Source organism: Anas platyrhynchos, chromosome 6 (genome assembly GCF_047663525.1).
Source record: "Anas platyrhynchos isolate ZD024472 breed Pekin duck chromosome 6, IASCAAS_PekinDuck_T2T, whole genome shotgun sequence".
Taxonomy (NCBI): domain Eukaryota; kingdom Metazoa; phylum Chordata; class Aves; order Anseriformes; family Anatidae; genus Anas; species Anas platyrhynchos.
The window spans coordinates 35,264,877-35,286,367 of record NC_092592.1 but is presented as its reverse complement, the minus strand read 5'-3'; the positions used below and the strand labels follow the sequence as shown (position 1 = coordinate 35,286,367).

Here is a 21,491-nt window from a genome sequence, read left to right as displayed (position 1 = left end):
CACCTTAGCTTTGGATTCCCTTCCTGCTTGTAGCACGTTTCCAATGCCATTTTTCTACCTGTTTCTCTTTCAGACCTTCTTTCCAGACCTTGACACTTTTGTTTCCTCTCCAGACAAAGCAGTCAAATAAAGCAATGAACAAACAAAACACTCCCACCCTCAAAAAAAAAAAAAAAAAAGGAAAACAAACAAAACAAAACTCTTTGTACCTGTTCTCTTGCATTTGCCCCAGGAAACTTCCTGCTCACCTTGGGCTGCTCCTCACACATAACCTTTTCACCTTCATATGGCACATTGCTGGGAAGTCCTCCAAACACCAGTCTGGCCTAAAGATTGCTCAAAAGCTGTGTCAGAATAAATAATTATGATTAAAAAGTGTTACAGCTGATACCAGAAAGGATTAGTAATGGACACAAAGCAAAATTTTACTGTACCCTTCTGCTGAGAGTGCCTCTGAAAGTATCCTGTTGGCTCTCAAACTACTTTTTTTTTGTTTAATGTGGCTGCCTGGGTTTTGCTGGCTTCTGCCTTTATGCTGATAAAGATGACTTTTGACAGGAAACAATAGGGTCTGTGTGTAACAGCCTGTGTTTCTGGTCTAGATTCCTTGCCAAAATAGCTACACTTAGCACTTGCACAGTTCTTTTCATCTTCAAAGCCTTTCACAGATCCGATGTAAACAGCTGGAGTTCCACTGATTTTGGTGGCAAAGAGCTTAGCAGCCTTCAGAAAAGGATTATGTGTTTGCATGGAAAATGGGAATATCATCTGCCACTCTGCTAGCCAGAATTATTTAAAGACACCAGGCTTCAAGCAAGAAAACAATTAGCTGCATGGGGCTAAGAAAGTTTCCTTGTGGTCAACGTGCGTGTTCCTGGCTATGACTTAATGGGATGAATCGTTGGGCAGTTGAGGATTGACTATTGAATCAGCTCTCAAGTGTTTTACAAGAAATGCAAATTGCTGAGACAAGCAGTCCTTTGGATGTAATTGATTTTGATGTTTGCCCAAGTCGTGTATCTGCATGTCCTAATATGTATATCCGTTGTGTAGAGATGGTCTTGGCATTTTTATTTTTTTTATTAATGTATTAATAGCTTTGAGATTCACTCTGCCTTATGGTATTTAACAAAAATATTTTTTATTTCACTAGCATGTTGTATAATACACGTTGCTATAGTTAAGTTTGGAATAGACTTAAGAGGTCAGGAGTGAGTCCCTCCCCCCTGCTGCATGGCAAAAACGAGTCTGTCTAGCCTGGGCAGCTGTTTACTTAGTTTTATTATCAATTACTTTTGCATTTACCGATTTAGTGACTGAAACACTGCCTTATAGTCAGACAATACTCTGTTCCACAATGTAAACGAACCCAGTTGTTTCCAGCTTCCCCTGCAAATCATGTTTTTCTGCACTTATGATTCTTGTTGATATCTTCTCAATGAACTGCAAATCCTCCACATTTTTCTTAGTGTGATGCATAAATCTGGTTACAATATTCCAGCTGAGATCTCACAATTGTAAGAAAGCTTTCTTATTTTTTTTTTAAAGTTACTTGTTTGGGAGGAAAAAAAAAAAAAACAAACTCATCCAAACCTGATTTCAGTTGTCTGATCCCCGTTATGGCCCTGTTATACACTGTTCTAAGCTTGTGCCAATCTCTTTGGATTTACTATGTGTGTTTTATTTTTGCACGTGGAGGTTGAGGCACAAGCCAATGAGTTGGTTTATGTTCACTGTTCTGGGGGAAGCATGCAGCAATGCCAGGATTTGAACCCCCTGTGTCAGGGTTATGAGCTGGTGCTTCAGCACAAGCCTGTTCCTCTCATCTGGAGAGAAATAACCTCAGGAATGTGAAAGATTGCAAATCAGCCAAACGCTCATCTCCTCTAGTGAGTCACATGCTTTTTGAGTTCAGGGTGGTGGACAATTTCATCCTCCCTCTTTGAAGAAGTAGCTTAGAATAATTTCCTTTTAATTTGTCATCGGTGTAGCCTGCCAGCTCCCTATCCACAGTGTTTTCTCCAGCAAACCAGCCCCAGCCCAGTGCCACCAGTGCAGGTGATGCTTCCAGGGCAAGCAGCATGGTCATTGCTTCTGCTGCACGTTATCCGGCAGACCTGGGTGGGAGGGTAAATAAAAATGTCTGTGGCTGCCTCCGTGGACTAGCACTCCTGCTGCTTCTGACAGGAGGTAAGCTGCTGGCATCAAAGGGAGATTTCCTGAGGAGGATCACTGAAAACCAAGCCTGTTGGTGTTGAGCTCGTGAGACATCTTGTTTACAGCCAAGTACTGCACTGCTACCTGAAAAACGCAGAATACAGCAGTCCGCTCCCCTCCTCTGCAGTACAGGTACAAGCTTTCAGCTCTGTATTTGCTTCAGAAGTAGCATCTGAAGTCCTTCCTTCCTCTTCCATCAATCAGGGATCTCCTTCAATCCATCATTCTCTGTTCTTAAATATTTGGCAGTGGCTTCCTCTGGGCTTAATTTTCTCCTTCAAAGCCTCCTTCATAAAACCAGATTCCTGTCTCCCAGTGTTTTAGCGAGGTTTTGGATTATTATTTTCCACAGTGCCTTCTCTTCCCATCGTTTCTTTTATTCACCTTCTGATGCGTGTTCTCTACACAGGTCAATGGGTCTTACCTGAATCCTTAGATACCTTTGTGAACATTGTTTTTCTTTTTCACATAAATGTGTTTTGTTCCTGAACAGCTCCAAACTGCCACAACAGCTGTTTCCTGTCAAGAGTGAAAGATTCATGAAAATATTTTCAAATTACTGTGTTCATTGTTCCTAGCTTCCCATATTATGCCCCTTCTCTTTTTATCCTGGGCAGCCATCAAGATGAATAAAGGCTGTGAACAACCCCACTTTCTGCCCCTCAACACCTTCTCTCTGCAGTAAAATTCTCCCCTTTCTCTCAGCTTTAATTTTCACATGGTGCATTTGCTGCTGTGCTTCCCTCCAGGACCCTGCCAGGAGAAGTGCTAACTCTATTTTACAGCAGATATTCTGATGGGTGGATTATTTTTTCCAGTACCTTAACACCATACACGGCTCTGCCAACACCGGTGTCACCGCCGTCACCGGGCATGTGTTGGGCAGCATCGCACCAGCTGGACCCTTCCTGCTGTCCCTGCTCAGATGCTCAGGGCTCTGCGGGGTCCCGTGGGGCAGCAGGTCCTCGGGTGGCTCTTGCAGGCTGCATACAACGTTGCCAAGACCAGCACATTCATGCCCATCCTCTGTGATTGCCTTTTGTCTCTCCAGCTGTTACAGACATCTCCTCTGGTTGCCAGCGAGCCTGTCCTAGCAACAGGGAAAGTTACCACTGTGAAAAAGCTAATCAGAGAGATGAGCACAGAAACACGTTAATGATATTTAAACCTGCGGCACTTCCAGCTAAGAACTGTCTGGCTTTGCTGGTTCTGCAAAGACAAAACTTTGTAGCATGGGGAAACCTGGTGTCAACCAGTCCGATAAGCTGCAGTTAATGCTTATCTATAAACTGCAAACCCGATAAAAATAGCAGCCTTTCAGGCTCTGTTAGATATACAAAGAAGTGCTCTGTGGTACATTTAGGATCAGAACTTTTATTATCAGTAATTCTTCCATTAGAGCATAAAGCATTTTATTTTGCATCAGAATAAGTCCAGAAAGACTGGTTAAAGTCCTAAATGATACTATAAATATTTAGATTATCATCTGCAATCCCAGATCCAAGCTCATAAGTGAGCCAAGGGAAATACCATTTTTTATCCAGAAGACTAGGATACTGAGTGCAGAAATCCAGCTGCATGAAAAATATACAATATGCCAGAAATGTCAGATGTTGTCACATGGGTAATTTTAACTGGATTTTATTTATTTATTTTTAAAAACACGTCTGTTTTGATGCAGGTGTTGCAGCCCAATGCAAGCCCAAAGTGAATATTTTCATGCCTTCTAGTAGTAATATGTAAATACCACCTCTATTATTATTATTATTATTATTATTATTATTATTATTATTATTATTATTATTATTATTATTATTTAATGCATTATCTTTCATTCTGTCTGGAGCAGTATTATTTTGTGAATCTGTCACTGATAGTGATGTGCTAGGAGAAAGGGTGAACATAATCATTTAGCTATGAGACGATGAATAAAATAAATGATGTTGTAGATTTATAGTATTTAGGTCCAGAAGGGATTGTTGCATTTAGCCTGACCTCCTTTATATCACATCTTTATACAGCAGGAGCTGTCTCTACTGCACTAATCATTTTTTGAGGCCCATGTTGCATACAATTATCAGTCTCCTGGATAAATACCAGCTGTTGGGATCCTTCCAGCTATGCTTTTTCCTGAAGAGGCTTCTGTATAATAGAATGGGACTGATGATGCTCTTTTTGAAACAAAATTGTGCTACAGGAGCCAGGAATGTAGGAGCTTCGGGTCCAGGGACAATGAGGGTTTCTGGCACCGCTCTGAAAGTAGTAAGGGTGAGTGGTGAGCAGAAAGGATTCCCCAGTCTGTCAGCAAATTTCTTACATTTTCTAAGGGAAGTATCATGGGGAGAGCAGAGAGAAATGCCTCAGAACAGGAGACTTCTCCCTCCGTCTGCAGCAGCCTCTGGCAGTGTCCAGGAGTAAGGATGCTACATGCAAAGAAGCTACATTTGTCCCTCTGACAGTAAAAGGACCTACATTGTTGTTTTTTCTTCAGCACGTTGCCTCAATAATGAGCAGATTGCCCATAACCATGGCAATCAGCAATGACGTGACAGGTTTCTAATGGGCTAATCACAAAGGGAATTTCACTGGTTATAAATGTCCTGCAGTGAAACAGTTTCAGTAGGGCTCCTACCTATTTATGCCAATGACCATCACATCAGCGTGTACGCTACAGCGAGCTCGAGTGTGTGAGCTGGGGGAGGATGCAGCACGCTGCTTACACGAGGAATTGCATTTCGGTTATATTGGGAAATTGGTTTTACTAGGAGCTCATGCACCTGACTGATCATATAGCTCTGCAAATGCTCATGTCAGAGCCTAGTTGACACCTGCCCATGTGGATACAATTACTCTAGCACATCCGCGCAGACCATTAGGCACTATCGCTCAATACTGGTGATGGCTGCAGTTTCAGGGGTGGGGTGGAAGCAGGATGCCTGCAAAAGGGACCTTTTTACACTGCGAGTAGCCTGGGCTGTGTTGGGGATTAGGCTGCGGCTGCCTCTCATTTCTGAATGCTCTGTTTTCCTGGAAAAATGACTATGAAGTGACCTTTCTCCTGTGCTCTTCATATATGCCTTGTGCTTGCAAGGCTGTAACAAGCTTTCTTAAGAAGATTGCCTCAGATTGCCTCTATCTTTCTTCCTTTTGTGAGCAGCTCACTGTGTACCAGATGGGAGCCCCAGGTGTGGAGCGTGGCTGCCCCATGTTCTTTCAAGACAGTAACTGGGAGCTCGGCTGTTTTTTCTCTTCCAGTCTTTTTTATTCTTTATTTTCTGTTTTTCCTAATAAATGTAACATTTGTTTGGGGCTCTCATCTAGTGAAATGATTTCAACTTAATCTTGAATCTCTCTCTGGGAAAAAGATACTTTTGAGAAAAATATCTTCCCTCTCATTTTGGTACAGCCTTCTATGTAGCCTGAATGTCAGGAAAGCCATTTATAGAGCATGTACAGTAATTGCATGCTTAATATTTCATCAGCTGCATTAACAGTAACGTCACTAAAACCAGGTATAGATTTTAAAAGATCTCTTTTGATTAAAAGTGGCTTTAGAGCTTCTTGTATATAATAATAGCAGCAATATATATTAGTCTAGATGTTGCTGTGGGTTTCCAAATCTAGTAATTCCATCCACGTAAATACACATAAATTTACACTGAGATATTGGACAAAGCATATGTTTTATATTTGTCAGCGATTCTCTAATTACACCAAGGTTAGAGTGGTGTGAAGTAGACTGATTCAGCCGGAGCCATGCTCTTCTTTCACAGCCATGAGAACTCAATATTTTAGGATTGTGCAAACCCCTGTGCATTAGTTGTTGTGCTACAGTTAGCAGCTGTAGAAAATAGGGGTTAGAATAACAAATTGGTTTCCTACCAGACTTACTTTAGGCTCTTTGATATGACGTCATGCAACTTATGGCCATGAGGAAAAGATGTTGATTTTGAAACAGTGCTTCAACTCGCTTGCAGTCTACTCCATCGTAGTAGTAACTGAGAACAAAGATATACTGCCAAATCTCAATGGTCTGAAGCCCTGTAAGTGTGCCTGAATGGTAAATAAAAGAAGGGATTTATTGGCTGTGTCGTAGTAATAAATCTCTTGAAGTTCACTCTTGTCTTAAAAATGAAAAATAAACTTTGTAAGAAGGTCTTGTGTTAAGTGGGGATGAGGGATCCCTCAACAACCAGTGTCAATTGGCTTCTTCAGAAGCATGTTTGTTGGTTATGATTCCCTTTTATTATTGAACTCATACTTTTGCTAAACTTTAATAATGTTTCCATTGCATTTTTCGACAGAGATAAGAAGAGTTTTTTTTTTTCTTTTTTATTTTAATGTCCATGCTTCACTGACTTTAAACAAACAAACAAACAAAAAACTACAACCAAACAAAACCCATGCTCTTTTCAAGTTATAATAATCAGAACAGGTTTCACAGATGTCCTCTTCCAGTCTGGATGTGTGCACATCTTGAGGCATGCATGCTGAATTTCCATCGGCAGACAGAACTGATCTCTGGAGAGGAGAAATGCATTATTTTGCCCTGTTGTAGCTTAGGTCAATCTGTGCTTTAAATTAAATATGTATATATGTATACACACTTAAATATAAGGTTCTTCCATGGTTAGCAATGGAGAAACTATTACTCAACATTGCATGGGTAAAATACTGCTTTCAAAATCTGCATGTTGGTGAGCAAATCATTGCTTACTTTCTACCTGGGTCATCCACACCGAATGATAGCATCAGTCATGCCCCGCTGTACATCTGCTCTCAGTTTTATAGGTGAGAAAATGTATGCACCTGAGTAAAATGAAACTCCAATTCAGTGCCTACCTATGATTCAGGCTGTAACTAGCTGATTTATAAAGGTAGTCCTCTGCACAGGAGTAGTGGAGTGAGAAGAACTTCACTGATACTTCTGGTCATACTACTTTCTCTCCTATTGTGATAACATCAAATAAATTGCAGGCTTCTTTCTACTTTTTCTTTATCCTTTTTCCCCCTCATACAGTCTGTGGGACAGAAATTTGACAGGCTGCATGCACACAGCAGCACAAATGGGGTAAGGCAGTGATTACTTCTCATGTTCCAGTGAGGTGACAATTACATTGGTTGGCATAGTATTGACTTATACCTGCCTTCCACTTTCATGTAGGAATAAAAGCTCCTCCCCACCACCCAAAGTATTTGCTCATATTTAGTTAGTTTGCAACAATAGTGGACGGTTTTGCATTTTCTGCCTGTGAGAACCAGCTATTGAGTGTCTGGTAACCCTTTGGAGCTCGTACGCCTTCTAAGAGCTTTCTGTTATTGTAAACATAAAGGTCAAGGACGTTGTCCTTGTGGGTATTGTATTCTGTGCAATTAGTTTTCTGTTATAATACTTTATATCATCTTTAAGTGGCTGTTGGATGAATGAATGAACTATTCTGTAGCTGTAAGTGGAGCTCCAATAGCTGGAGCAACGTGTGCTGTCTGCTTGCTGGTGTATTTTTCCTCTTGAAAGTCCAGAGGTGTTGCTTTCTACCTTTGCACAAGGTTACCACTTGGTTAACATCTCCATTGTGTAACACAGATCTACAACAATATGAGCACATGCAGGAGAGCCAAGTTCATGTGTCCAGTGCTGCTATAATTACAGAATGCTTTAAGTGGCATTCCAATGCTTTTATGTCATACGTGAAGTTGAGTTGTTGAAAGCTCCGTTCCTGCAATGAAATTCAATTATTGCCAAGGAGTTTGCTCCATCTTTATTTCCAGTGTGGTGTTACAGGTTCTCCTATTTTCATTATCCCAGGCTGCCCTGAGCTGTAAGGTAGCAGTGTTTCATGTCAGGAAGCTTTCCGCATCCTTCTGACGGATATTGTAGAGTGCTCCCTGTGGGTGAGCAGTGTCTAAAGGCTCACAGCAGCCTTGTGGCAGATTTATTTTAAAAAATGTTGGGAATTTTTACTGGAATTTTTTTTTTTTTTTTTTTTTTTCAAATGGTCCAAGATCTTGTGCAAGCCTAACTAGTTAATGCATTTTTCTTCAGTCTGTTTTTTTCTCCTGGAATTTTAAGGGCATCTTTTTCCTCAGAGAGAGCACATTGTGTCAATGATCTGTTCCACTTCAGACCAGTAGAACAATAATTTTTTCCCCCTGATGTTCATTTGCACTGGACCAATATCTTCAGGTGATTATTCCAGCCTTTTCTACTATATATTGCATACGCATGCAGAGTATTGAGGTCTTTGATTTATGTGTCAGATAATTGATGACTCCAGGCTTTTTGAATGAACACCCGATATTGTAATATTTCAATATAACATGCTTACTCTGAAATGAAAGTTGGGTCCTACATTGTTTGCATTGTAACTGTCTGAGTTTCTCATTCGAGGATTGTCAGAATACTTTGATTGAAAAGGCAGTTAAAAAGAGAAAAACAGTCTTGGCTAATTCCATTCCTGAGGAATACTTAATGAAGGAGCTCTTACAGAAATTCTGGTTTTCAGCTCGGTAAGAGGCTGCTTGCTTTGAAGTCAAATCATCGTAATATAACTGTTGTAGTTACTTAACTCAGTCTAATGCTGTCTTTACATTGTTACTTCCAGATTAGTTCTTGGTTCTATGACAGAGTTTAATGAACACAAATCAGTTGCCATCACTGCTCATCTGGAGACTGCAATTAAACAACTGGTAACTAAAAGGTCTGAAATGCTTACATTGAAAAAAGCAATCTCCATCTCATCATCAGCCTGTTAACACTAATTTTAATACCTGCATTTATAAAAGAAATAAATCATAAGAACCCTCAGTAATTAATAAAGTTTCCTTCTTCCACATGGGAATAGTGTGGTAGCTTCATCCTAGTCTTCTTTCCTGGAATGTCAGCAAATGCTCCATTTAATGAGGGGATGAGTTTTGTCTAAATGCCCTGAAGAATTTGGCTTTGTAGCCTTACAATTCTGGGAGTTTTCCAAACTGTAATCTGTTGATCACCCTTCCAGGCTCTGCCTGAGGTATTGGCTCCTCAAATCTAATTATGTCGTGTTGAGATGGTGCTGCCCATTGCAGTCATTTCTGTAGTTTGCATCTGATGTGTATGTCTAGCGTATTTCTCTGTCTAATTTGGTGAAGAAATCCTGAAAAGTGGATATAGTGAATCTAGGAACACTTTTGGTATTTCTTTCCTTTGAATTAACTGCTTTCTGATATGTTTTATAAGCAGATGTGCCAGTGCATTATCTGCCTTGCTTCCCTTTTCAGAAAAGATTTTTTCATCCAATTTTATTGGTGTTTCCATGTTTTTCTTCCAGTAGTATATTAATTTCTCCTCTAATATTCCCTAAATTACGTTTGGCTTCCTGAATTCATGGTCTTCCCATCCTTGTACTATTGAAGAGATCCTATTTTTTTCCATGTGACTTCCCTTGCTGTGCTATGTTTGCCACTCCCCATGGGATAATATTGCTTGTACCTCCTGCCTTGTTTGGTTTCTACTTTCAACCACCTTTTTGAATTTATTTTTTTCTGTGAAGCTTTGTAAAATGGCTCAGTAAAACTCAGCAAACCTGAGCTGTATAATGCTGTGTAGAGGCTCTCGTTGTGTTGAGTGCTTATGTGCTTTGCCATGGGGGATTAGGCTAAGTCACATCCTCCACGGTGACATGAATGTGGCAAGAGGAACATTTCAGGGATTCTCAGGAGAGTACTTGATGTGTCAGGAGAAAGAACAATCTAAATTCTGCTCACTGGAAGTTAGGGAAGAGCTCTTGGAAACCATGAGCTCCACGTGCAGTGGCAGCCACAAAAGACAGCACGGCATTGGGTGTCTTTGGGGAGGGCACTGAGAGCAAAGCTTTGGGCATCATTTCACTGCTGAGTGAGGCCTTGCTGTTCTTCAGCCCCTGAGGGCATTTCTCACTCTTCCAGGCTGCACTGCTCCCATCGTTCTGGCTAGCAGTATTTTAAGCTGTACCCGATGCTGCGTTGTACCTTGTAAGCCTCTCTCCCCTGGCTGCTGTTTTCTTGTTGAAATTAAACCTCTGGGATGCAGGGATTCCTCCCTTCCCCTTTCATATTTTTCCTGTGTCTCACACAATGCAGCCCATACTTTGGCTTAGGTCCTTAGGTGCCACTGTGCTTAATACTATGAAGGGAGTTTGAGCTCTCCACAAATAACACGCATAACACACATTAATGCACAGTTCTTATGCTGTCATTGAAATAGCTGGGCACAGGTGACTAATTTGAGGCAAGCTGTGAAATCTGTGCCTTTCATTTATTGAAGTGTGTGTATGTGGGGGGGTGTTAACAAAAAACCCAAACCAACCTAGCAATGTAAGTGCCTCTCTTTTGCTTATGTTAGCCCACTTCCGTTTCAGCATTTCCCTGTCTTACTGTCATTAGTATTTCCAACCCCCCTGTATCCTTAATGATCTACTTGGTTGACCTGCATCATTTAAAATATTTTTTCATTATAGTGATTTTCTCATTTAGGTCCCCAGGAGATCCCGATATGTAATCAGTTTTCTCTAACAAATGACCTCCTTTAACTTCATTAGTCCAGAATTAATTCACTAGCATCCAAGATATTGAATGTCTCTGATTAGTAAAATACAGTAAAAAAAAAATTAAAGATCTCTTTCATTTATGGTCAAGGCAAGCATTAATTAAAACCCATATTTCTTTGCTAATATTGTTCACAGTTGAATTTAATAAAGAGGAAGCACTTGATGGGCTGTCAGTAGACATTAGGTGAGGATGGGGATGGGATTACAGGCTTGCTGTGCACGTAACGTATTCAAGTGGCTAAATTTTTGCAGAGTGCTTCACTTCTCTCACAGCTTCCTTCACCTTTTAGGGAGCTTTCTAAGTGAGGGAGCCAGGAAGTGCCATGTCCTTAGCAAGCAGTGCAGGAAGGGTGCAGCAAGGGCTTCGAGTAGGACGTGCTTTCTGCTGGCTGCCACTTCCCAGCCGTGCTCCCCTGCTGCTTGTGCACGTCAGCTTCAGCTGCCTGGCTGTCTGTCTTATCTCCATATCTCTCCCAAGAGATGTGCCTCCCTTTGGAGGCGTGCAAGTTATTTGCAGAATTAGCCACGCTGCCAGCCCTTACCCTTTAAGGCTTTGCAGGTTTCCACTTTGCAAATCCACCGCGGCAGGCGCTGGCCTGGTGGCAGCATTTTTCCTCCTGCCGCCTGACAGCGAGCACGCTTACACTGAGCACTGCACGTGGGGCAGCTGACGAGGCTGCAAGGAATGTGTGCAGTGAGTGGCAGTCAGCCCCTGCTTACGGAGTGACTGCTAGTCCTCTAAAGGCCAAAAAGATTGTGAAAATGCATCAACAGAAGCGTCGTCCTTGCTCTGGTCTTAGTACAAGTAGGTCTTTTTGGTAAGGCCAAGGCCATGGCTTGGATCCCCCCTGTGCTGCAGCTGCACAGGAGCAGAATACAGCCTGACACAACCCCTAGAAGAACTCCTTCAAAAAAAAAACAAAACATGATGCTCTCAGGAGTCTTAGCGGTGGAGGCAACTTTCTGGCTGCAATGTGATGGAAAGCCTCTTTAGATACAGGTTGTGGATCTTAATGCAGGTTTGTTCCTCTGTAGAGGTGTGCAAGGAAGGAGGCCAGGGGCAGGTACGTGGTTCTGCTGAGCCACCACTGAGGTCCTGTGAGCCTGAAGGTGCCTGGAAGCAGCTGGAGACAAACAGGACACAGCAGAGGGCACTTACAGGAGCAAATGGCCTTGTGAATTGGCTCTCCTCTGTTCGTGAGAGTAAGGCTCAGGGAGGGATACAGGCAAGCAATTTAAATCTCTTGAAGGGAAGAGGGCAGGGAAAGAAATTGAAAGTGCTAAAACAATTGATTACCTTTTAAATTTGGGGATGAGAGGGAATGTAACTCGTGCTTAAATTTAACTACCTGCAAAAGCAAATAAAGAAAACTAATATTTCAGAAAGCCATAATCCACTATATTACAAGTGTATTCTGAATTTCAATGTGGAGAATATAAGTTACTACTGCTTTCTGTCTATGAACTCGTCTATAAAGCAACAGCCAAGTGGTGGATTCAGTAATGTTTCTATTTTTTTTTTTCTTTCTTTCTTACAATTTGCATAAAACACTTAGGATTTTTTTCCCCCTCTGTCATATTGCAGTACGCTAAGTTTTCTGCACAAGTGTTTTGCCTGCTAGGCCTGTATCTAATATTAGTTCATTTTAAATGTCTTTTTCAATTTAAATGTTAGTCCAGAAAACCAAAGAGATTGTAATCAAATGAGTATGCTCGATATATAGCTTATATGACTACAGGGTGGCTTTCTCGGTCTAATTCAAATGCTCTCAGAAAACAGGCAATAGATGATTCAGGAGCTGTTCTAAGGCGAGTCTTGCTCCTGGCAATATTTACTCTTAGGTAGATTAGAAAAAAATAAGAGCTGACATCTGAGGGAAAAGATGAAAAACAAAATAGGCTGATATCTTCTCATTACATGAGGGTAAAGCCACTGATACTGATGCAGCAGAAAGGTAAATATGCCCCCTCTGCCTGTGACAGGGTTTCAGAAGAGCCCTTGAGAAGCTCATTGTACGAAGAGGACACAGAAGATGCAGCCTGACCTTCGGCTAGGCCACATACTTTTAACTGTTCCCTTTTTTTTTTTTTTTTTCCAGGAAAAAGCATTCCTGTTCTTCAAGATGAATCACTGGCATTGTGTTTTTGTGGGCAAAGTGATCGCCTGAGCTACTCTGCAACAGCTACAGCACCACAGGTAGTCTGGAATACCTTTTTTTGTAGCACCTCATGCTTATTTAAGTCTTCACGTCTTTTTGTTCCAGGTTCATGCACTTTCAAGTTTCTAAATTTTACTAGCTATGTATAAATAACCGGGATCAGTTATGCAGATATGATTGGTTATTGTGTTCCTTGCGATACTGGTGGTTTTACAAACACTTTATGCTGGACTTACTGAGCCTTAGTACAGAAGGGAATCAGTTATACCTCTTTTCAGAAATGTTAGAGCTGCTTTCTCTAATTTCAGTCAAATTTTTAGCAGGAATATTGCACTGACCCTATAAAAGCTGCAAAGATTTTGAATGCACATTCACATTACACTTCTGTGCATTTGCTCCGGGCTGTGAGAAGGATAATTTAGAGAGGATGGAGTTTTTCCCTTGCACAAATTCATTCGCATTCACTTCAAAGACCAAAGTGAGCTTCAAACCAAGGTATGCTCTATGCAGGCTGTCTTCACAGGGATGAGTTTTGCCCACCGTGACAGTACCGTCATAGCCTTGCTCAGATGATAACTGAAAACGACTATGCAGAGGACTGTGTTTCTCCTGAGATGTACTAAATGCCTGCTGCTCCGAGGACATGGGAACCCTTTTAGCCCATTTCAGGATAAAACCTTCAATATTTAAGATCCACTCCGGTGTTGCAAGCTCTTAAAAGTAATGGGCTCTGCTGCTGTAAAGTGATGTAACTCCATTGACATCTAGTTGTTCTCTGGGGCTGGAGCCCAGCAGATTGAAATGGGACTGTGCTGATTTGCATGAAGACCTGGCTGACTACACTTACAAATCTGCCTTCTGTGATCTCCTATAAACATGCCTAGTTAGGACACAGTTAAAGCTGAAACCAAACCAGCACTTAGGAAAAAATGCATCTGCAGCTCTTGGTCATCATCGTTGTAATTAGGGCTTCATCTGTTTTGCTTTGCTGCAAGGCCTTTAGAGCATTAGGGATGACTAGGGATATGAAGAGCAGATTTATTGTTATTAGTTGTAAACCTTGTAGCACAACAGGAAAACAAAACAAAACACAGACATTAATCTGTGCCATGACGTAAAACATGCAAACAAATCATGACAAGTAGCAATAATGAGTCATTTTGTGCTATATTTAATTTCAAAATGATCAAACTGTTGGACTACATAGTGTTAGAACATACACTATGGTTGTTCTGCTACAATAGCTATCTTCTGCTCTGAGCAGCGCCACCTCCTCCTCTCCTCAGGGCCAGCCTAGGTGGGGCTGTCACCATGAACAAACCTACCTCTGCACAGATTTGGGAAAGGTAAGGTCTCCCTGAAATAAAAACCTCATATTGGCAGAAAAATTCTGCTATAGATCTCTCCTAATGATTTAGCCAGCCCCCTGCCTGCCCCCTGAAGACCTGGGGAGAGCACCTCTGTCATGCAGCAAGGCTGCTCCCAGAGCTGAAGCGAGCATCCTCCTCCTCCTTGGATGGGGGAGTCCCTTGCACTGAAGTGTGGAGGAATCAGAGCTGGTAGCTCCATGGTGCTGTCTTGAGATAAACCACTTCAGCTGTTGTTGGTATACAAATTTTGTCTTTCCAGTCACAAAAATACTAAATCTTAGTCTTCTTGAAACACTCTTCCAAAACCTTTCCTAGCCATTTCTTTTTCTTTCCTAACCTGAATTATCAGTGTTTTGTAAAAATGTTACTTAAAAAACGGCAAGTTTGAAAATAACCTCATTTTGAATCTATTTGTTTATTGCAAATTTGTTAAGAATAAACTTACATATTTTTAAGTTGTTTCCTAATTGTGACAAGCTGGAGGAGTGTAGTGATACTTCACACACTTGCACAGTTATGCAGTCTGGAGCTTAATGGGAGATGTAATTCCTGTGTTAATAGAGCTTGTTGCAGCTTTGAAGGAGAGTCCAGCCTGAGAAGTGGTTTGCTCTGGCTTTCTCAAACTTCAGTAGCTGGGACTGAAGTCAGCCTAGACTTCTGGCACAGAGGAAGGTCTGTACAGTTTGCAAGGTTTCCTGCAGACTAGGGGACTGTCTAGCCTGTGGGCTTGGCTTACACACAGCCCCACTCCAGCCTTAGGAGGCTAGTCCAACCTGGGCATTTAGCCTAGCAGATGTTTGAGCTATCCCAGCATATTGAGTCCAGCTGAAGATCTTGTCCAGTTCAAAAACACAGTTTTAGCCTGGGAAAAGTCTAGAATAATTCAGGAGAGCAGGAGAGATTGTTTCTTTTTAGTCTGAGAATTATATTAACATCAATAATCTGTGAATTTTTGTTAATTTAGCCCGGTTTCTATGGGTCTGAAAATCCCAGCAAGCACATTTTCCCTGTGCTTTGTTTTGTTTTTGTTTTTCCAGTGACCGATGCCTCTGCCTTTCTCTCTCCTCTATCTGTGTCTGCAGCAGTGCTGCAGTGTTTTTGTTCCAGGCCCTCATACAAATGATGATGTGGGGCCCAATGTCCATCCAACTGCTTTCCCTTCTTATACCTGCCTGGCACCTGGGCTCTCCCATTCATATTCTGGGGCTGGCCTGCAACCCAGAACTGGTGGATGTGAGATGACTGCCTGAGTGCTCTCCTCTTGGAGAGCTGACTGGCACGGGGACAGCCCAGGACCCTTGTTGAGATCAGGGAAATCTATGGGGCAGGACAGATGACAGCCCCTGGCCTGGAAGGGATAACAACACTGCTACTTCACCTCTTTATCTTTACAGTTATCATGATTCGTAGGGATGATTAATAATCCACAAACCTTCAGCCTGCAAGCAGTTAAAGCACTAAGCATACCTGAGCACACTACGATGCAACAAGTAAGAAACAATCCACAAGACTAACATTTCCCCTCCTTCCCAAATAACATTAAGAGCAACATCAGAGGTCCCCTGCACTTCCCAGCTCCCCATATCTGGATGACGGCCACCAAATGGCTTCCCTACCAAAAGACCATGGTTAAAAGTCCTTCCTCTGCAGGTACCATGGTGATGAGTCTGGCAGAAATGCCTGGAAAGATAAATATAGCTAGCACACTGCTCCTGGGGCTGGATATAAATGTCTTCATTCCATGTGTGTGCTGTTACTCTTGAGATAAGGAAAAAGCAGCCTATAAAGTCCTCGTTGACCTGAGTCAATTAAAGCACAAAAAGAGCAGCTGGGTACGGCAGGGGAAGGCAGCTGCTGTTTATCAGCCTGGACCTCGATGCTCTCCCTGTTCAGTGCTGGGATGAGTACAGAGGGAGGACAATACAGCCACAGAAGAGGAAAACAAACCCAGGAAAGTAAAACGGAGGGAACGGATCTCTGGGGGAACAACACATTGAATGCTGAGTTGCATCGGTTCCCAAATCCTTTTGGTTCATGGAGACTGATCACTACCAGCTTTGTTCTGGTGAAAAATAAAGGATCTGCTTCGTTCAGAAAATACTTTGGAGGTCAGAAAGTATTCTTCTTTCCCCTGGGGTTTTCATCTCCAGCAGGGGGGTAGATCTGGTTTCCTAAATACAAAGAGGAGATCTAACAACGTCCTCTCTGCGCTGGTAGGGAAGGGGTGAGGGGAAGCCCTAGTGACCCAGCAAAGCTGCACAGAATAAAATCCAGTGGAGATGTGGGCAGCTCAGCCAGCCTTTCGCATGTGATGGAATTAAACATGGGAAGGCAATTTGCATCGTCCTTATGTGAGAAAAGAATAACGTTGCTTTTTTCTTTTTGTGCTAATCCACATTAGTGGCAAAGAGGGTAGGAAGGAACTGGCAAGGGTTATCTTTGACCTACTTCTTTCGTAATGCTAAAAACAGCCCTTTTGAACAAGAAACAATGGCAAAGCAAGGGTCTCAGATGAGATTCTGCATTTCCTCCCTTCCCACCAGGGTAAGTAGGAGCTGAAAACCTTCAGCGTCTTGGCAGCTATCGCTACACCTTTCAGAGAGACTGTGCTCAACCCACCCGCATATTCCTTGCATTGGAGGGCAAAGCACAGTACCCTGCATGTGGTTTACTATGCAGGAAGGGTGAGAGGGACCCCAATCAATTGTCTATCTGATTTGAATCAAATGTGCACCACACCTGAGTACCGACACCTTTTGGGCTGGCGTATCCTGTCATCATCCTTAAGAAAGGAAGTGGGATTTGATATTTAAAGTGGGACTTTCTGGGTGAGAAAGAAAAATTCCCATTAGGCTGATTTCAGCAGACACCACAGTTTGTGGAGCTGTTCCCCTTTCTCGGCAGCATCTCATCCCCAAACATGCTTGGGCCTCACTCATCTGAGCAGCCTGTGGGCCCACGTGTGCTCCAGCACACAGCTGTGAGCAGTATGAAACGGGGTAGGGAATGGGGTAGGTTGGACTGAAAAATTCCTCTGAAACAGCTTGTCATCAGCAAACTGAACTTTTAATTAAGTTGAAGTTTCCGAGAAAAGTCCCTGCTTTGTCCTTTCCTTCCTCCCCCCACCTCTTTAAGTCAGATAACTGAGAATATCATGTTCTATTTAGAAATATCAAAAGGATGTCTTGTGGGAATTTTGTTTCCCAGATGGGCTACCTGTTCCCTCCTTGCCCTGGAGAACAATTTGTAGTGTGTGATGGGGATGTGATATGACAAGGTATGTGACTTTTGGAGAAACCTGAAGTATTGAAATATTACTCTGAGGATGTTCCATGTCAGTTAGTACTTCAGTAGAAATATATATATATTTTTTCCAATATTTCTAGATTTTTTTTCACTGTAGTCTAGCCTTATGTTGAATGTCCTGTACGCATATTTGCTGTTGGTATATTGGCAAAGTGGAGCAGTGGAGAAGGGGATATGTGCTGCACACCATCTGAACTTTTTTTTTTTTTCTGTTCTTTTGGCTACACTGTGTTTTTTATTCTGGTACACCAGAGGAACAGCATCATGTCTGGAAGGGTATATGAGTGAGACTGCAAATTCTGTTGCTATGGTTAGACAAAGAGGTCAAAGAGGGCAACATGAAGGTTTTTTTTGGCTCCAAAATTACGTGACTTAGTACTGTATAAAGGTCTAACTCTTCTGTGAAGATATTAACGAAAAGGCAGGAAAGACATGATCAATCCTGGACTAAATACCTCCTCTAAGACGATGACTGGCAGAAGACAGAATGACCTGCTTTCTCTCAGTGCCCCTCCTTCTGCTTTACCTTGCAAGCACAGGGATCTGAAAGTCTTGTTGAGATAATCAGGAAAATGCAAAGATCTGAAAATGTTGCACTGGAGAGTGTTCAGGGATAAGGCAAGGGTGTCCAAAGAGTGGCTGAGTGTGTTTAGGACACACCTGTGTTTTCTGCAGGATGAGGGAATGATGATACCCTCCGTGGGATGAAGGGAAAAGTACAAACAAAAAGTAAATGGCAGCACGTCAGAGTATTGGACTCCTTCATCTTCCGAGAAATATCATCACAGGGGATGATGATTGCTTTCAAGAGGCTGTGAAGAATATGTCTGGTACATGCAGTTCTGATATCTAGAAGTAAACAGGGAGAGACGGGGAGTCTCCTGGGAAGTTGCTTGAGAAATGCTTGTTTCTGATCCTGCTTTCTGTGGCAGTGACAGCACCAGCACACAAAACCTGCTGCTCCTTGAAATGAAATGCCACAGATGGGATCTTATGGTTAACTGATGAAGTATTTCAGAAAAGGAGATGGTCAGGAGAAGGATTAGTGTGAAGAAGACACTCCTGGCTAAGAAAGAGGGAGCTCCTGCTGAGGAACCCATCCCAACTGCTTGCTAAAGGCCTTGGCCTTTGGATGCATAGAGGAAGGCAGCCCCAACGGCAGACTTTCAGGGTCTGAAAGATGTTCTCTGCAAGGTGCAGCCTGATGAGGATTTGGCACCTAGGGCTGCTAGGTGCTGAGGGAGGAAGTAATGGGAACAAAACTGTCAAAAGCTGCAGCCTGGGGGGCCTTTATCTCCTGTGGCACAATGTAGTGTGCCCTAAAGTTGTACCAAAACACCCAAGCTCCAGAGCCCCTTCTGCCTGATGCTTGCAGTGCAGCACTGAGCATGGCTGCAGGAAATCTGGCAGGGGGCTCAGTCCTTTTTGTCTTGTGCCCCTTCCCTAAAGCCAAGCAGCAAACCACCAGGGCAGTTCTCCTAGGATCAGGAAAACCTCCTGTGGAGTGGCTTGTTACAGGTGCATGCTTTGGAATAGCAGAGATTTGGGGTAAGTTGGTGGCTCAGGTCAGCAGGGTCAATTGTCTGTAACCTCAGTGTTACCTGGTATAAATGAGACCAGCATTTGGCCAGCAAATGTATAAAATCTCTATAATGGAAATGTGTCTGTCTGCCCCATTCTCTCCTTGCCTGCTCCTCTTCGTTCTCTGCCATCTCTTCACAGACCTGACTGCTTTCATTATAAGGTTGAAGGGCAGTGCCGAGTGAGTACATTAATCTCATACATTTTCATGAATATCAATTGCCACTTCGATTCCAGGAGATTTTTCTTACTTTCAGCAGAGTTGAGACTTAATGCTTTACACAGACCCTGTCTCGGGTAAAACCTGGGGGTGTTGCTCCAAATCTGAGCCTGCCATCTCTTCTTCCCATTGCCTCCCACCACGCTGATAGCCCTTTGCTTTTTTCCTGTTGTGTCTCTGTATACAATGGTTATCAGGAGAAGCCATTCCCCTTTCTGCCCTTGAAAGGCAATATCCACACAAGCTCTCAGGCAGAATTTGGAGTACAGAATCTCTGCTGTTCAATTACCACGGAGCTTAGCTCTTTCATGTGTGACTAGATATATATATATTTTTTAACAGAAAGATTGAAGTTTAAAAGGACAGAAAAACATCCAGTGCTTGAGATGGAGGACAGCATCTGGTGTTGAAACTGGCAGAAGTTATGGACTGCTGGGAAACAGGACTATTTCAGAGAGAAAAATGTTTCTCTTGTTTTGTAGTCTCTGTGCAGTGCCAGTTATGAGGTTCAGATCATTATGACCACAAAAAGGCCGAAAAGCATATAGCAAACTTTATATCTATTCATTTCTACACATGAGACTACCTTTTGCTTTCACGGACTCCATTTTACCCTTTGTAAAATAATCTCTGGCCGCACAGCAGCAGAAGTAAGGGCACAGCAAGCTGGCAATACATCCAAGGTATTCTTTATTTGAATTACAAAAATGCCAGTGAACTTTACTTACGGGTTAGCATTTGACTTTGCTTGATGCTCTGTAGAAATTAACCAAAAAGGCAAATCTACCCCAAAGGGATTTTGGTGTAAGCCAGTGATTCCCTGAACTTATTTTGCTCAGGTACCGCTGCTGTGGGATGGGGACTGCCACAGGCAGCAGCTCCCCGGGCCACCCCCAGCAGTGTCTCCTGGAGATGGATGGTGTGCTTTGTGCTCTCAAGTGAAAATAAAGGCAACCACTGCTGCTGCCAGGCTGTGGGCATGCAGAGAGGGAGACCAAGGGCTCATGACTCAAGCAAAGCAGTGGCACGTTCCCTGCAGTGGGAGCTTGTGTGCTCCTTGCTGGTGAAACTCCAGTGGCTGACAGCAGTGATGTTAGAGCTGCATCCCCCACAGGCAGGGCGATCTCACCCCTTGGCAGCAGTTTTCAGACACGTTCCTAAAATGGCTGAGAGCTGGAGGGTGTTACATGCGTGCTGGCTAGGCAACTGAAGCAAGGGGAAATATGTGATCTAAGATACATCTATTAATTTAGGGTCAAGATGTGACAGCCTACCACGAAGTTTTATAGCTATAGATAGTAACAGGAACAGTGACCTTTAATTATAGCAAGATAATGGGCACTGCTGTAATACAGCAACAGCTAAAAATAAGAGCCAGTATAAAAATACCAAGTATCTCTGAATGTGATCACATTTTCCACTAATGGAAAACATAGCTCAACCCTCTGCCTTGCTGAAAAATATTTTCTTTTACAGATACTACGGTTACAGTTAGAGGCAGAGTTGGTCGGGTTAATTCAAGGCATCAGATTTGAATGGCACGTGCAGAGTAACAAGAAAAGTGTGTGGATATTCCCACTTTGGTTTAAGCTGGAGTTATTGGATTTTAGTTGAGGTTGATTTGATTTGAGTTTGAAATAAATGAAACCACCGGTGAGTTGAAATAAGAGAGATTCTTCAATGCATTTGCATTAGCAAGTAGTTCAGCGTTGCGGGTGTGGAGGCTGAAACGTACTGAGGCCCTGATGTCTGTACGGTGTGATTTTGGGGAGGTATTACTGCAGCTGATCTTGAGGTTTAGTTTCATCCGAGAGCAACCCAGTGGATGTCACCCAAAGCATGGAGGGTGAGGATGGGCAGGGCAGTTGCTTCAAAAACCCACTTGGGATCTGGGCTAAAATGCTTCCTGGCTGACTGAATGGCCTTCAGTAACTTGGTGCACGTTGGTTTGTCCAAGAGGCAGGGATTGCTCCTAGCCCCTGACTCCAACCTGGGCTGGGTCTCCCATGCCAGCAGAATGGAGATATCTGTCATCACCCTGAGCAGTTCCCTGCCTTGAGGAGAGGCCTTCCAA

The 21,491-nt window shown here is 42.7% G+C and overlaps 1 long non-coding RNA gene across 1 annotated transcript in view; it reads left to right on the top strand.

The window, feature by feature from the left end:
* The first annotated feature begins 8,237 nt into the window (after positions 1 to 8,237).
* The window catches only part of LOC140002753 (uncharacterized), a 32,932-nt gene continuing 19,678 nt past the window's right edge, over positions 8,238 to 21,491 (top strand). Inside the window, exons 1-2 of the long non-coding RNA XR_011810153.1 lie at positions 8,238 to 8,401; positions 12,881 to 12,978. This is a non-coding gene — a long non-coding RNA (uncharacterized lncRNA). The remainder of the gene's footprint in view (positions 8,402 to 12,880; positions 12,979 to 21,491) is intronic.